The 16,710-nt window shown below is 43.6% G+C and overlaps 1 protein-coding gene across 1 annotated transcript in view; it reads left to right on the top strand.

The window, feature by feature from the left end:
* Positions 1-16,710, top strand: part of CYB561D1 (cytochrome b561 family member D1) — a 71,506-nt gene that overhangs the window by 50,902 nt on the left and 3,894 nt on the right. The gene's annotated exons all lie outside the window — the stretch shown is intronic.

Below are 16,710 nucleotides of genomic sequence, written 5' to 3' on the forward strand. Positions count from 1 at the left end.
GTTAGGAGTATGGTGAGTTCATAGAAGATTTTATTTTTTGTCACAAGTTAGCGGAAAATGACACTTGGTAAAAAAACCCATTAACAATCATTTTCCGCTAACTTGTGACAAAAAGTAAAATCTTCTATGAACTCACCATACTCCTAATTGAGTACCTTGGGGTGTCTTCTTTCTAAAATGGGGTCATTTGTGGGGTTCCTATACTGCTCTGGCATTTTAGGGGCCCTAAACCGTGAGGAGTAGTCTTGAAACCAAATTTCTCAAAATGACCTGTGAAATGCTAACGGTACTCATTGGACTCTGGGCCCCTTAGCGCAGTTAGGGTGCAAAAAAGGGCCACACATGTGGTATTGCCGTACTCGGGAGAAGTAGTACAATGTGTTTTGGGGTGTATTTTTACACATACCCATATTGGGTGGGAGAAATATCTCTGTAAATGGACAAATGTGTGTAAAAAAAATCAAAAAATTGTCATTTACAGAGTGATTTCTTCTACCCATCATGGGTATGTGTAAAAATACACCCTAAAACACATTGGTCTACTTCTCCCGGGTACGGCGATAGCACGTGTGGCACTTTTTTGCAGCCTAACTGCGCTAAGGGGCCCAACGTGCAATGACTACCTTTGGGCTTTACAGGGGTGCTCACAATTTAGCCCCCCCCCCCCCACATGACAGGACAGTTAACAAACCCCACAAATGACCCCATTTTAAAAATAAGACACCACAAAGTATTCCATGAGGGGCATGGTGAGTTTATAAAAAAAATTCTTTTTTGTCACAAGTTAGCAGAAAAGGATACTTTGTGAAAAAAAAAAAAAAAAACAACAATTTATGCTAACTTGTGACAAAAAACAAAATCTTCTATGAACTCACCATGCACCTCACGGAATACTTTGGGGTGTCCTCTTTCCAAAATGGGGTCATTTGTGGGGTCTGTCCTGGCATTTTAGGGCCTCTGCAATCATTACATGTATGGCCAGTATTTCTGCTATACTCCTTATATTGGGCATACAGGTAGTGCATTCTGGGCTGAAAGGAAAAATGAACGGCAAACATCCCTTCATTCGCATCGATCAATGTGGATGAACAAATATCTGCCAAAAAATGTGAAACAAAAAGAAAAGAAAGAGAGACATAGGAGCTGCCACCCCAAAAATCCAAACCCACCAGCTCGTATGCCCAGGCAATCCTGATTTATTCATCCACATTGATCGATGTGAATGGAGAAATCATTGCTTGAGTTCTTTTTTGATACAAAGTGCTTGCCAAAGCATATGAACCCCAACACCACACCTTGGCCCATATGCCTCGGCAAACGTATCTTTTTTACTGTGGAGGAGAAATCTCGTCCTACAGCGCTGCATGCACTGATTTTGTGTAACCTGACAGAAGCGCAATGCTTCTGTCAGGATGCACCATCAGTGCTGCAGCTGATTGGTCGGTCGGTCGGTCTGGATAGAAAAAAGAGAGAAGAAAAACGAAAAAAACAAAACAAAAAGGAGGGGAAGGCGTCCGCCTGGACATAGGAGCTGCCACCCCAAAAATCCAAACCCACCAGCTCGTATGCCCAGGCAATCCTGATTTATTCATCCACATTGATCGATGTGAATGGAGAAATCATTGCTTGAGTTCTTTTTTGATACAAAGTGCTTGCCAAAGCATATGAATCCCCAACACCACACCTTGGCCCATATGCCTCGGCAAACGTATCTTTTTTACTGTGGAGGAGAAATCTCGTCCTACAGCGCTGCATGCACCGATTTTGTGTAACCTGACAGAAGCGCAATGCTTCTGTCAGGATGCACCATCAGTGCTGCAGCTGATTGGTCGGTCGGTCGGTCTGGATAGAAAAAAGAGAGAAGAAAAACGAAAAAAACAAAACAAAAAGGAGGGGAAGGCGTCCGCCTGGACATAGGAGCTGCCACCCCAAAAATCCAAACCCACCAGCTCGTATGCCCAGGCAATCCTGATTTATTCATCCACATTGATCGATGTGAATGGAGAAATCATTGCTTGAGTTCTTTTTTGATACAAAGTGCTTGCCAAAGCATATGAATCCCCAACACCACACCTTGGCCCATATGCCTCGGCAAACGTATCTTTTTTACTGTGGAGGAGAAATCTCGTCCTACAGCGCTGCATGCACCGATTTTGTGTAACCTGACAGAAGCGCAATGCTTCTGTCAGGATGCATCATCAGTGCTGCAGCTGATTGGTCGGTTGGAAAAAAAGAGAGAAGAAGAAAAGAAAAAAAAAAAAAAAAAAAAAAAAAGCAAGCAGCAAAGCACTTCAATAACATTAACTTTTTAAACTTTATTAAATATGTTCAAACCAAACAATAACATTGGTAACCAAATATTAACTTTTTTGCTTACCTGTTTTTTTTTTTTTTTGTTTTTTTTTACCTGCGAGCTGAGGATAAACTTCTCCTCCCCCATGGGTCAATGTGCAAAGTGCAAATCGCACAGATATGTGGCGAAGTACATTATGCATTCTGTCCCAAGTGAAAGGAGAGGTTTCTGGCAGGCCAGTGTATTTGGATCTCTCAAAACCTGATGTTTGGGTTCACACTGCATACTGGCCTATCCGGTCGGTCGAGCCCGCCGCACCGTCTCGCCCAAAATAGATCTTCAGGGAATACCACAAGAGTAGCATTCGGCCTAGTAATTAACTGCGTCGCCGTAGACTAACATGACTTCCGGGCCGACCCAAATTGCCGCAGAAGCCACGCAGTAACGTAGGCATGCACTAGCGTTAAGTCAAGCACTTCCGGCGTAGGGGGGGACCGCAAAGTGTGACTTTTGCTAGGCAATTTGCCCTAACGCATCGCGCCAGTGTGAAATAGCACTGAGAGACCCTTGTGTGCCTACTGCTGTGTCTGTAGTTCCCTAGGTTCTAAAAGTGTGCCTTCTCGTGGTACCTCTCATAACACTCCCCTAGGCATAGGTCAGGCTGGTCAGGACAGCGGGGACAGTAAACGGGGGTGTCATGCCTTATTCCAGCCTTGCTGCAGACACGACATCTTTTTCTGGGGTTGCGTTGAGTTGGGGTACTGGGAATCGGGTAGGCGTAATGCCTTCCATGCAGCCGGCTAGTTGCATTTGGGGGTTGGGCTCTGTCACCTTCTGGATAGAGGAGTGCCGAAACAATGTCTTCCTGGAATTGAAGGAAAGATCCAGTTCTCCCAGCCTTACTGTAGAGAACAAAGCTGTTGTACATCGCCAATTGAATTAAATACACAGACACTTTCTTATACCAGCGTCTGGTTTTCCGGGAAATTAAATAGGGCCCTAACATCTGGTCATTGAAGTCCACCCCTCCCATGTTGGCATTATAGCTGTGGACAGCGAGGGGCTTTTCAATGACCTCTGTTGCCCGTGTAATTTGTACTGTCGTGTCTGTGTGAATGGTAGACAGAAGGTAAACGTCCCTCTTGTCCTTCCATTTCACCGAGAGCAAGTCATCGGTACACAAGGCGGCCCTCTCCCCCCGTTGAAGTCTGGTGTTAACGAGCTGTTGGGGGAAGCCCCGGCGACTAGGCCGCACGGTGCCACAGCATCGGATTCCTTCTAACTTTAAGTGCTGAAAGAGGGCCACACTTGTGTAAAAGTTGTCCACATAAAGATGGTACCCCTTCTGGAACAAGGGTGACACCAAGTCCCACACAATCTTTCCACTGCTCCCCAGGTAGTCAGGACATCCGACCGGCTCCAATTTTGAGTCTTTTCCCTCATAGACCCTAAAACGAGATGTATAGCCTGTGGCCCTATCACAGAGCTTATACAGTTTCACCCCATACCGGGCGCGCTTGCTTGGGATGTACTGTTTGATGCCAAGGCGCCCGGTAAAATGTACGAGGGACTCATCTACACAGATGTTCTGTTCAGGGGTATAAGCATCTGCAAATGTGGATGACAGGTGGTCTATGAGGGGCCGAATTTTGTGGAGCCGGTCATAAGCTGGGTGGTCTCTTTCATGACAGGTGTCGTTGTCATTGAAATGCAGGAAGCGCAGGATGATCTCAAATCGCGTCCTGGACATGGCAGCAGAGAACACGGGCATGTTATGTATTTGGCGTGTAGACCAATAAGAGCGCAATACATTTTTTTTAGTAATACCCATGTTGAGGAGAAGGCCCAAAAAAATTTTAAGTTCGGAAACTTGGAGTGGTTTCCACCGAAAAGGCTGGGCGTGGCAGCTTTTCGGATGGGCGGTTATAAATTGTGTGGCATATAGGTTGGTCTCAGCCACAATTAAGTCAAGGAGATCCTGGGTGAGGAACAGTTCAAAAAAGTCTAGGGCCGATCCTAGTTCAACTGTCTCCACCTGGACTCCAGACTGGGCGGTGAAAGGGGGCAGTATGGGTGCGGCGGGATCAGGGGAATGCCAATCAGGGTTTGCCAGCACCTCTGGAAAACCAATGGGAGTACGGGCCCGTCTACTTGGTGGCTGCGGATCGGATCTTAATTCACGTACCACCGAACCAGTTTCTACTTCCAGGATGGTGTCCGCCACTTCATCAGGGTCTTCTGCGGAAGTACTGGTGTTGATAGGCCCAGGAGATGCTGCGCTGCTGGTGCATGCCTCACCAAGAAAAATCAGATCAGCGCCACTCTGCTGCCCTTGAGACTGATCTTCCGCCACCTGCAGTCCAGTGACATGGGGTGTGGTACGCCTGGCTCTAGCCGGGACCTCAACCTCGTCATCGGAACTATCGGTCTGAGAGCCACTGCTGTCTACAGGATCGTACTCTGAACCCGAAGATTCGTCGAATAAGTCGACCCAATCATCCTCATCCGACTGGTCCATGTACCTGTAGATGTCTTCATTGGAAAACCTCTTTTTTGCCATGGTGGCCTGCTAAATTTAGGAGGTATTCCTCTGAGACTACCCAGGAAAAGAGCACCTACCTAGCGAAAGGGAGTACTTGAGAGGTAGAAAGCTGTGGTCACTGAGTTTAGATAAAAAAAATCAAAACTGATGTTTACAGTGCCACAGCTTGTGTACAGTGTTTTTTGCAGTGATCAGAAAAAAGAAATTTCTGTCACTGCGGTGGGGCGGGCTGAACGCAGTGCAGGCGAACGATCAGGTCTGATCGGGCAAACACTGTGTTTTTTTGTGGATCCTAGAGACCCTAATATAGATCTGACTGTGATCACTAATAATCACTTACAGATACTATATAGTACCAATGCTGATTAGCGACAGTGATGACGCTAATTAGTGACTGTGGTGCAGTGGGCTGAGCACTAACTGACACTAACAACCCTTTTGCTTAGATAACTGGCCTAACTGTTTGTTACCACTAGTGATACTAAAAAAGTTTTTAGATCACTAGGACAGTGATAGTGATGGTGATGGTGAGGGGGGGGGGGGGGGGGGGTTGGGGATCAGAGAGCAATCACAAATAATCAAAAACAATCACGAGACAATTACAACACAATTACAGCAATCGGCGCAATCAAAGCCAATCACGGACCAATTGAATCCAATAACGTGACAATCAAAAACCAATTACGTGACAATTGAAGCCAATCACACGACAATCGATGCTAATCACAGGGCAAAACAGCCAATCAGTGGGCAATTGGCACAATCAAAACCAATTACGGGCAATTGAAGCCAATCACGCGACAATCGAAGCCCAATTACGTGACAATCGAAGCCAATCACACGACAATCGATGCCAATCACAGTGCAATTGAGACAATTGTAGCCAAACAAAGCACAATCAAGCCTTACAGACAGGAGATAAGATACACAATGGCAGGGGGGAGAATATACGCAATCAATGAACTAGGACGGTGTGGGGAGGATCGGAAGGGGTGGGGGGTGATCAGATACCCCTAAGGGGTAGTTGGGGGTCTAATCTGATGGATAGGAGTGACAGGTGGTGATAGATGGGTTATTGACGGGTGATAAGTGGGTGTTTACAGGGAAAAACAGATGTAAACAATGGACTGCTGATGTGATCAGGGGGGGGTGTCTCGGAGGGATCTGAAAGGGTGGGTGGGTGATCAGAAGCCCCTAATGGGCAGTTGGGGGTCTGATCTGATGGGGGGCAGTGGCAGGTGGTGACAAGGGATGATTGACAGGTGACGGATAGGTGATTGACAGCTGATCAGCGGGCAATTACAGGGAAGATAGATGCAGTATACGGGGGGGGGGGGGGAGATCTGAAGGGGTGGGGGGTGATCAGATACCCCTAAGGGGCAGTTGGGGGTCTGATCTAATGGGGGGCAGTGACAGGTGGTGACAAGGGATGATTGACAGGTGACTGATAGGTGATTGGCAGCTGATCACTGGGGAGATAGACAGATGCAGGGGAGATAGATAGGTTCAGTATACAGGGGGGGGGGGTCGGGGGGAGATCTGGAGGTGTGGGGGTGATCAGATACCCCTAAGGGGTAGTTGGGGGTCTGCTCTGATGGATAGAAGTGACAGGTGGTGACAGGGATTTATTGATGGGTGATATGGGGGGTGGTTAGGTCTGATCTGCGGGCTGCAGGGGGGTACAGGGGGGTGTCTGATGGGTGCTGCGGGTGATCGGGGGGTCTGTGGGGCTCCTAAAGTGTCTGTGTGTGCACTCTTACTGTGCCTGCTCTCCTCGCTGGTGGTCGATCGCTAAGTGTGACCACCAGCGGGAGGCAGGCAGTATAATACAGTTTGTTACGTAAACAAACTGTATTATACTCATTCTATAGGCCAATTTGAATTTTTACAGCCCGCCGGCGCTGCTGATTGGCCGGCGGGCTGAAGTCACATGGGGGCCGAAGAGTGTGACGTAGCGATCGCGCGGCTACAGCCGCGCGATCGCTCGTTAATCAGGCTGCAGCCGGCGACGCAGTACTGCGTCGCTGGTCCTGCAGCTGCCACTTTGCCGACGCACGGTATAAGCGTGCGGTCGGCAAGTGGTTAAAGGGATTCCGAGAACCTCTCATGGGTATGCCTTTAAGCATACCCACAAACAATTGAGTGTGTCAGCCCACTAACCAGCCACTTGTTTTATCCAAACTTTCCCTGGTATTGCCGCTATAAAATGTATGGGGCCAGATGACTTCATACAAAGTTGTGCTATGACCCCTCTGGAGGGGGGCCTCTTACAATGGCCATGCATGTAACTTCCTCTTCCTGCTTCCTTCATTTGTTCAATGGACATGCGTGTCACTTCTTCTTCCTGCTTCATTAAGTGATGCACTTCTCTAACAGAGAGGATTACTCATCTGGACAGGGGTGACCCGGAAGTTATAACATAGCCAAGATGCGGCCGCCATTTTTAAATTGAACGAAAACTATTTGGTGTAGAACGGTGATTCATCGGCATCAAATGAAAGAGGAGAGCACAAGCTACAGAAAGGTATGCATTTTTAAGCACTTTTCAGTACTGGTCGGAGTCCCTTTAAATAGTGCATAAACAGGAAAAGCCTGGATCAAATGTGTATTTGTTGTGACCGCAGGGGCTGCATTTGATTGGTCCATTTTTAAACAAGCATATATTTGCATAAAATTAGCCCCAACATGGAATTTCAGTGACTATCCACAAAACACCTCTGAGGATTACAATGTTTGGCAAAGATTTGAAGATGTGGATAATGGCAAGGGACAAAAAGAAAAACTTTTGTTAATTATGGTATAGAGTTTCTTTCACTTGTAACTGTTTTCAGGAATTTGTAAGTTGTACTAATGTAACATTTACCCATGGATGGGCAGGGGGGTCAGTAGCCAAATCTGGGGTCCCTTTTTAAGATCCAGATTCCACCAAAAGTCACCTACCATAAACCAACTGGACATGAGGTATTGAGTTTTAGCAGTTTCTTATCTGCAAGTAGACACAATTGTTCCTGGATTTTTGTATTCTAAAGACTTGGCACACACTGCCAAAAAGATCAACAGGAACTTAGGGAAATATCAGCACCTAAAACATAAAATGCAATCCAACAGTGTAAAACCATAAAATGTTAAAAAATGAATGTTGCTCAATTGATCTTACATTTTTAGCATCAAGTATGAGGGCCCATTCACACTAGAAGCGCTTTTCTGAGTGTTTTGTGATTGATTAGCATTTTTAAAATCGCTCCCATTCACTTTCATTAAAATCGCAGAAAAATCAATGTGGATTTGCGTACGTGATCGCGAAATTGTGGCGATTTTTCCAAGATTTTCCAAGATTTTTACTGAAAGCGAATGGGAGCTAATCATTCGCAAAACGCTCAGAAAAGCGCTTCTAGTGTGCATGGGCCCTAAAGCATTGACTTCTGCAGGTTCTCCCATTTCTGTCTTTCCTGGACAGGTGCAGAATATTCCCATGACTCCTGGCTCTTCCATCGATCATAAAAAATGCTGGACTGCCAGGTCGCATTCATTCACATTCACAGACTGACTCAATGTGGTGGCTGGCAGGCAGTATAAATGGGGTTTCCCCCTGTCTTTGAGAGCAAAAATAGGCACCAAATCCTCAGTACTTAAAGATGGCGAACCATTGCAACCCTTTCTGGCTTTCATGAATTTGCCCATTATTGAAATTAAAGAATGGGAGGATTGAGGGGGAAAAATGAAGTCATGGGCCGGGAGGTGGAGGGGGAGGGGGTCCGGTTACTCAGGTCCACCTTGATCAGTTTGTAAAAGATTCAAAAGATTCAAGGTTGGAAGTTGGAAACAACCAGAGATGGGGATCCTTATTCTCTGGCCATCCAAACTGGACTTAAAGGGTGTGATTGGCATGTATGTTGTGTATGAATGGTCTTTCAGGCTAGAGGTAGCAATAAGAGCGTCCTATTATGTCTATAAAACTCCTGTTCTTTCGTATGTTTTTATATTCACAATAAACTGGATTCATTAAAATTGATTACTATTAACGTTAAAGGGGCCAACTCAGGCCAAAAGCGGGGTAGAATAATAGATGGATTGATTAGAAAGAAAATCGATATTGCCCTTATACAAGAAACACATTTTAAAACTGGAAAAACCCCTATCTTTTTCGATAAGAGGTATAGACAATGGATCACTAATGATAACCAAAGAAAAAAAACCTGTGGTGTAGCCATTATCATTAGCTCAAAACTTGAGTTTATAATTGATAAAGTATATAGAGACAAGGAAGCCAGAGACCTGATAGTGCTGGGGAGAGTAAGAGGAATCCCTGTAACAATCGCAAATACATATGCACCAAACAAGGGCCAATTGGATTACCTATGCAAATTCCTTAATAAAGTAAGTAAAATTGCTAAGGGAATGATCATACTGGGTGGTGACTTTAATCTAGCTCTAGACCCAGAATTAGATTGCTCCAAGGGAAGCAGAAAATCTTCAGCAGGTAATCTGCATAAATTAAAAGACGTTTTGCATTCCAATAAACTTATCGATATTTGGCGGATAAAGAATCCATCAGTTAAAGATTTCACATATTTCTCACCCCCTCACAAAAGCTATTCAAGAATTGACTACTGGCTTATACCCCATGCTTATATAGCAGAGGTAATCGAAACAAACATTGGCAATTTCACATTTTCAGATCACGCTCCAGTACAACTTACACTGAAACTTTCAGACAAGCTCACAGGTAAGGTAAGGTGGAGATTAGACCCAAAGTTACTAGAGGAGGAGAAGGTAAGAGAGAAAGTTAGGGGGAGCATTTTGGAGTTTTTGGAATATAATGATAATGATGGGCACTCTCCGGAGATCATATGGGATACTATGAAGTGTGTGATCAGGGGGGTGCTCATAGGGGTAAACGCGAGGAAAAATAAAGCTAGAAAGGAAAAAATCAAAACCCTGCTGGACGAATTAGCAGAATTAGAAAGAGATCATAAAAACCCCAATTCTAGCTCTAATTCCCCCCAGCTCATGTTTAAAATAAGGAATGAATTAAATCAGATCCTTGACTCAGAAGGCAAGAAAAATTACCAAACTTCTTCTGAAATGTTTAGAAAAGGTAAAAACAAACCAGGGAAAGTATTAGCAGAATTAATTAAAAAAAAAAGAATCAGCGGCAAGGTTTATAGCTAAAATTAGTGATGATAAGGGCAACATGATGTACGAACAGGAGGGAATCAGCAAGGCCTTCGTCGACTTCTATACGGATCTCTATAACATTAAAACTTCGGAATTTAAAGCACCAAATGTGTTTCTGGAGCAGTTTGAGCTCCCAAAAATAAGTCTTGAACTTCAACGAACTTTGGAAGAAATAATAATCGACTCAGAATTTATTGCGGCAGCAGATAGGGGCAAGAGGGGAAAGAGTCCCGGGGAGGACGGCTTTTGTACTGAATTCTATAATTATTTTTCTAAAGAATTGGCTCCTCTTTTCTGCAGAATGGTTAATAACAAATCAAAAAACGCCACCTTTACCGATTCTACTAATAATGCTCTTATCACCCTTATACCTAAAGAGGGTAAAGAGTCGCAAAATTGCGCAAACTTTAGGCCAATATCACTAATAAACACAGATGTTAAACTTTACTCAAGCATATTGGCGCATAGACTGGAGGAGGCCCTGGAGGCAATCTTGGGGAGACAACAAACGGGTTTCAGGAAAAATAGACATCTTCAGGAAAACATATATACAGCTATTGATATTATTCATAATAGTAAAGTGCAAAAAGAGGAAACAATCTTGATAGCAATTGATGCAGAAAAAGCATTCGACCGTATTTCCCACGACTTTATATTTAATTGTCTAAAAAGCTTTGGCATAGGTCCCCTCTTTATTGATAGAATTAAGATGTTATATAGCAACATAAGTGCACAATTAATAATAAACTCCTCTGCCTCTAAGACCTTTACACTTTCAAACGGGGTTCGACAGGCTTGCCCTCTCTCACCGGGACTCTTTAACTTATGTTTGGAACCCCTGTTACGTACTATTCAGAATGACGCTAAAATAAAGGGGGTAACAGTGGGTGGAGACAACATCAAAATATTGGCATACGCAGACGACCTCCTGTTGGTATTAAGAGACCCTGTAGCATCCCTGCATAGGTGTGAGCAAATCTTGAATAGCTTTGGGAATAGTTCCAACTTTAAGATAAATATGGAAAAAAGCTTAATTCTTAATCTTGGCTGCTCACCAGAAACAAAAACAAGGGTGAAGAAATTTAATACATTTGCTTGGGTCAAAGTAATAAAATATTTGGGTATAAAGCTCTGTGGTGAAACAGATAAACTATTCGATTATAACTATAAAAATTTGATGGAAGAGAGTAAAAAAAAACTTAAGGGATGGGATCGGCCCTACTTCAACCCCATAGGAAGAATTTCGATAATAAAAATGTGCATATTGCCCAAAATCTTATTCCTTATGCAGTGTATTCCAATTGCTCTCCCCGGCACATGGTTTAGGGGTTGGAACAGACTTTTCCAGGATTTTATTTGGGCAAGAAGCTCTCGCAGAATAAGCTACAATACAATCAGTAGACTCAAGGCAAGGGGTGGGATGGCGGCCCCTGATATTTTATCATATTATAAGTGTATACACTTAATAAGAGTTATTGATTGGAATTTAGAATACTCTACAAATTCAGGTAAAAAAATATGGACGATATTAGAAAAAGAGGAGCTAAACTTGGACATGATATTTGCCTGGCATCCTGCCCACATATGTAGAATGTGGGGGACGTCATCGCACCCCTTAATTAAACCCACGTTAGGAGTTTTGTATAAACAAATGAAATTATGGCAGATAAGGGGAGGTCTTTCACTCATGACATCCCTAAGACACAATCAGGAATTTCCGCCCGCATCTTCAGCAGGGTGGTTCTCCAAAAACGGTTTGAATAAAGACATGCGGCTAATTCATATTTATGGTAACAAGGAGCTGGGAATCTCCGGATTGTTGAGGGACCAACAAGTAAATACTTGCTGGTGGTTCATTCAAATTAAAAGTTATATGGACAAAAATATGCCCATTAGGAAGGACGTGAATATATTTGAAAAATCTCTCCTCCTTAATAAAAGACCACCAAAGATATTGTTTTCTCTGTATAACTTTTTAAAAACTACTGATCAAGGTGATCTACCTCCCTACAGCAAAAAATGGGAGCTTAACTTAAAAACTACCTTGGGAGAAAAATGGCCTATAATCTGGTCCAGTATATGGTTAGGCCCGGACACAGACGTACAAATGATGCAATACAAGCTGGTGTCAAGGTGGTACTTGACACCAGAACGGGCAGGAAAATTCAACAGAGCGTTGGGTGACACATGCTGGAGATGTGGACGGACAGGGGGGTCAGAAATACACATGTGGTGGAGCTGTCCATTCGTGTCATCCCTGTGGAATGAACTTACTGACTTCGGCAAACAGGTGATAGATAGAAATTTCAATCTGTCATTAACCAACGCAATATTTGGTATAGCTAATGAGGAAGATAATAGAGAAGGTGTTTTTTTAAAAGAGGTGGGTACTCTGTATATGAGAAAGTTAATTGCCAAAAACTGGCGGGGTCTGGTCCGTCCCAACTTCTCAGAATGGGTTAGGGAAATGGAAATTATTTATGAAAGGTCAAACATTGTCACACCTGAAACAAGTTCAATACAACATATAAAAATTAAAGAAATGTGGGGTAACATGAGGAGAATCTTCCCTTCTATAGTTATGTAGGATAAGGCTGAGGCCTCCGGCGTGGGCAGGGTGAGATGGAGGACAAGCGATTAACGATCAGCATTCCATTGAAGTGAAGGTCTAGGGATGGCTTAAATCTAGTCTGGAAGGACGTGCTTGAGGTATGTTAGTTGAGGTATGTATGAAAGTTGTATGGGTGGAGTGGGGTTGGGGGTGGGGAAATATGGGGGCGCAATGGGTTATTGCACTTTTAAATTTGAAAAGACACCGGTTTAGAGCTCATACTATCTTTGGGATAGCAACTATGCTCATTTGTAGCCATGATTATTAAAAATTTGTTTTGCTTCTTTTTTTTTTCAAGCAATGATGCAAAGAGCTCCTGACTTAAGGCAAATGCCTTACTCTAATCAGGATATAACCCGGTGGGGAGGCTGAGCTTGAGAAAAGAGAATAATAAAAAAAAAAAAAAGAAAAGCGCTTCTAGTGTGCATGGGCCCTAAAGCATTGACTTCTGCAGGTTCTCCCATTTCTGTCTTTCCTGGACAGGTGCAGAATATTCCCATGACTCCTGGCTCTTCCATCGATCATAAAAAATGCTGGACTGCCAGGTCGCATTCATTCACATTCACAGACTGACTCAATGTGGTGGCTGTCCACCCACATATTTTGTATGTGCACTGAGACCCTGATTTTGAATTGTTGGGTATTATGTCCCATTGTACAGTCGCACCACAGGAGGTTCACTATTATAACTGTTACTTTTTGGCGTGTGTTTTGTAGTGCTTCCACATGAGTTGGGCGACAGGTAGTCCTGTTACTAAAAATATTGGTCATTCATATCACCAATATTCTACTATGTAATTACCTGGGACCCACTTTCACTTGAACCCTTCCCTAATTGTGCCTAAACCTAACCCGCCACCTAGTGCCTAATACTGGGAATACACGGTTCTTTTTTTGAGCAATTTAGACGGCTCGATAGATAATTTCCAACATGTCCGATCTCCTGCTCGATCGTTTCGCCACTCGATTGTGATAGCAGTGAATGGAAAAAGATAAGAAAAACGAGCGGAAGATAAGAGAATCGACTGCAGAATCGAGCGGAGAAACTATTGCATGGGAGAACCGAAAGGCAAAAGCGAGCCGCTTTGTATACAAAAAAGATGGTTACTAGTAATGCATAGAGAGTGAACAAATCACTTCCTGGGCTCCTTTTACTTTCTTCAGGCATTTAGCAGACTCCTGCCCATCCTCACACCCAAATCACCTGCTTCTTTGCAAAAGTCTGCATGGAAAAACGCATCTTTCCTGTAACACATGGCAAGGTTTTTGTGGTGGGTCTGCACATCTTGGGACAAGAAGGTTCCTAAGTCCATGTATGTAAGTACAGTGGTTTGCAAAAGTATTCGGCCCCCTTGAAGTTTTCCACATTTTGTCACATTACTGCCACACACATGAATCCATGTTATTGGAACTCCACGTGAAAGACCAATACAAAGTGGTGTACACATGAGAAGTGGAACAAAAGTCATACATGATTTCAAACATTTAAAAAAAAATAATTGCAAACTGGGGTGTGCGTAATTATTCAGCCCCCTGAGTCAATACTTTGTAGAACCACCTTTTGCTGCAGTTACAGTTGCCAGTCTTTTAGGGTATGTCTCTACCAGCTTTGCACATCTAGAGGCTGAAATCCTTGCCCATTCTTCTTTGCAAAATCGCTCCAGCTCAGTCAGATTAGATGGACAGCGTTTGTGAACAGCAGTTTTCAGATCTTGCCAGATTTCTGATTGGATTTAGGTCTGGACTTTGACTGGGCCATTCTAACACATGGATATGTTTTGTTTTAAACCATTCCATTGTTGCCCTGGCTTTATGTTTAGGGTCGTTGTCCTGCTGGAAGGTGAACATCCGCCCCAGTCTCAAGTCTTTTGCAGACTCCAAGAGGTTTTCTTCCAAGATTGCCCTATATTTGGCTCCATCCATCTTCCCATCAACTCTGACCAGCTTCCCTTTCCCTGCTGAAGAGATGCACCCCCCGAGCATGATGCTGCCACCACCATATTTGACAGTGGGGATGGTGTGTTCAGAGTAATGTGCAGTGTTAGTTTTCCGCCACACATAGCGTTTTGCATTTTGGCCAAAAAGTTCCATTTTGGTCTCATCTGACCAGAGCACCTTCTTCCACATGGTTGCTGTGTCCCCCACATGGCTTGTGGCAAACTGCAAACGGGACTTCTTATGCTTTTCTGTTAATGGCTTCTTGCCACTCTTCCATAAAGGCCAACTTTGTGCAGTGCATGACTAATAGTTGTCCTATAGACAGATTCCCCCACCTGAGCTGTAGATCTCTGCAGCTCGTCCAGAGTCACCATGGGCCTCTTGACTGCATTTCAGAGCTCTCCTTGTTTGGCCTGTGAGTTAGGTGGATGGCCTTGTCTTAGTGGGTTTACAGTTGTGCCATACTCCTTCCATTTCTGAATGATTGCTTGAACAGTGCTCCGTGGGATGTTCAAGGCTTTGGAAATCTTTTTGTAGCCTAAGCCTGCTTTAAATGTCTCAATAACTTTATCCCTGACCTGTGTGGTGTGTTTTTTGGACATCATGGTGTTGTTGCTCCCAATATTCTTTTAGACAACCTCTGAGGCCGTCACAGAGCAGCTGTATTTGTACTGACATTAGATTACACACAGGTGCACTCTATTTAGTCATTAGCACTCATCAGGCAATGTCTATAGGCAACTGACTGCACTCAGACCAAAGGGGGCCGAATAATTACGCACCCCCCACTTTGCAGTTATTTGTAAAACATGTTTGGAATCCTGTATGATTTTCGCTCCACTTCTCACATGTACACCACTTTTTATTGGTCTTTTACGTGGAATTCCAATAAAATTGATTCATGTTTGTGGCAGTAATGTGACAAAATGTGGAAAACTTCAAGGGGGCCGAATACTTATGCAAACCACTGTAAATGGGGGTCTGTCAAGCAGAATCTCCCTCCAGATGTTGTCCGCTTTGAGCACGCCATGTTTTGTAAAAACATATTGTTAGACAACTGAAGTGAGAGGAATATGGAAGCTGCTATAATTAATTCATTTTAAGCAATACCAGATGCCTGGCTGTCCTGCTGATCATCTGCTTTTAATACTTTTAGCCATAGACCCTGAACAAGCATGCAGCAGACCAGGGGTTTCTGCTATTATTGCCCGATCTGACAAGATTAGCTGCATGCTGGTTTCTGGTGTGACTCAGATAGTGCTGCAGCCGAATAGATCAGCAGGGCTGCCAGGCAACTGGTATTGTTTAAAAGGAAATGAATATGGAAGCCTCCATCTCCCTCTCACTTCTGTCGTCCTTTAAAGAGAACCTGAACTGAAAATAAAAAGTCAAAATAACCATACACAGGTCATACTTACCTCCTGTGTAGTCTATTCCTCAATCTCTTTCTCCTCTCCTGCGTCCCATTTGTCCACTGTTATCAATGGAATTCTCCGTCCTCCATTTTAAAAATGGCGATTAGCTCATAACAGTTTCCTTATAAGCACACTGATACACTGTCATATCGTCCACTTGAGCCATAAGGAAACAAGGACATTACCTTGCACATTCAGTTGTAACTGACAGCTGCTGATATATAGTTGACAGCAACTGCTATATTTCAGTTCTGACAAAATATTGTCAGAACTGGAAGGGATCACTGTAAGAAGAAAATGGTGAGCTTCTGAGAGGAACTGACGGCAAAGTTAGTATGCAATATTAATTTGCAGCTACGTCATGTGTTTACTTTAAATAATTTTACTCGCTTCAGGTTCCCTTTAAGTTCAATACAAACTATTAAATTCTGTAATGAAGAAAAATTCTAACTTCTCTCCATTTTATGTCCTTTTTCTAGAGTAAAGTCATTATTTAGTGCGGTTTGTTACCATTTTGGTCATACTGTATGATGAAAAAAATCATGGTAGAGATTCCATTCTCACAGGTAACGCCTCCATATTGCTGTTTTCCTAATTTTTCAGTGAAAATTAGTAGAGAGCTGCACTTATCTTATGTTTTTGGTGCACTGAATGAATGGCCCAATGAGTGCTATTAAGGGGGGCTGCACAGCACCACACAAGGGGCCCAGTCCAATTCACCTTTTCTCCTAAG

This window comes from Hyperolius riggenbachi, chromosome 2 (assembly GCF_040937935.1).
Source record: "Hyperolius riggenbachi isolate aHypRig1 chromosome 2, aHypRig1.pri, whole genome shotgun sequence".
Taxonomy (NCBI): Eukaryota; Metazoa; Chordata; class Amphibia; order Anura; family Hyperoliidae; genus Hyperolius; species Hyperolius riggenbachi.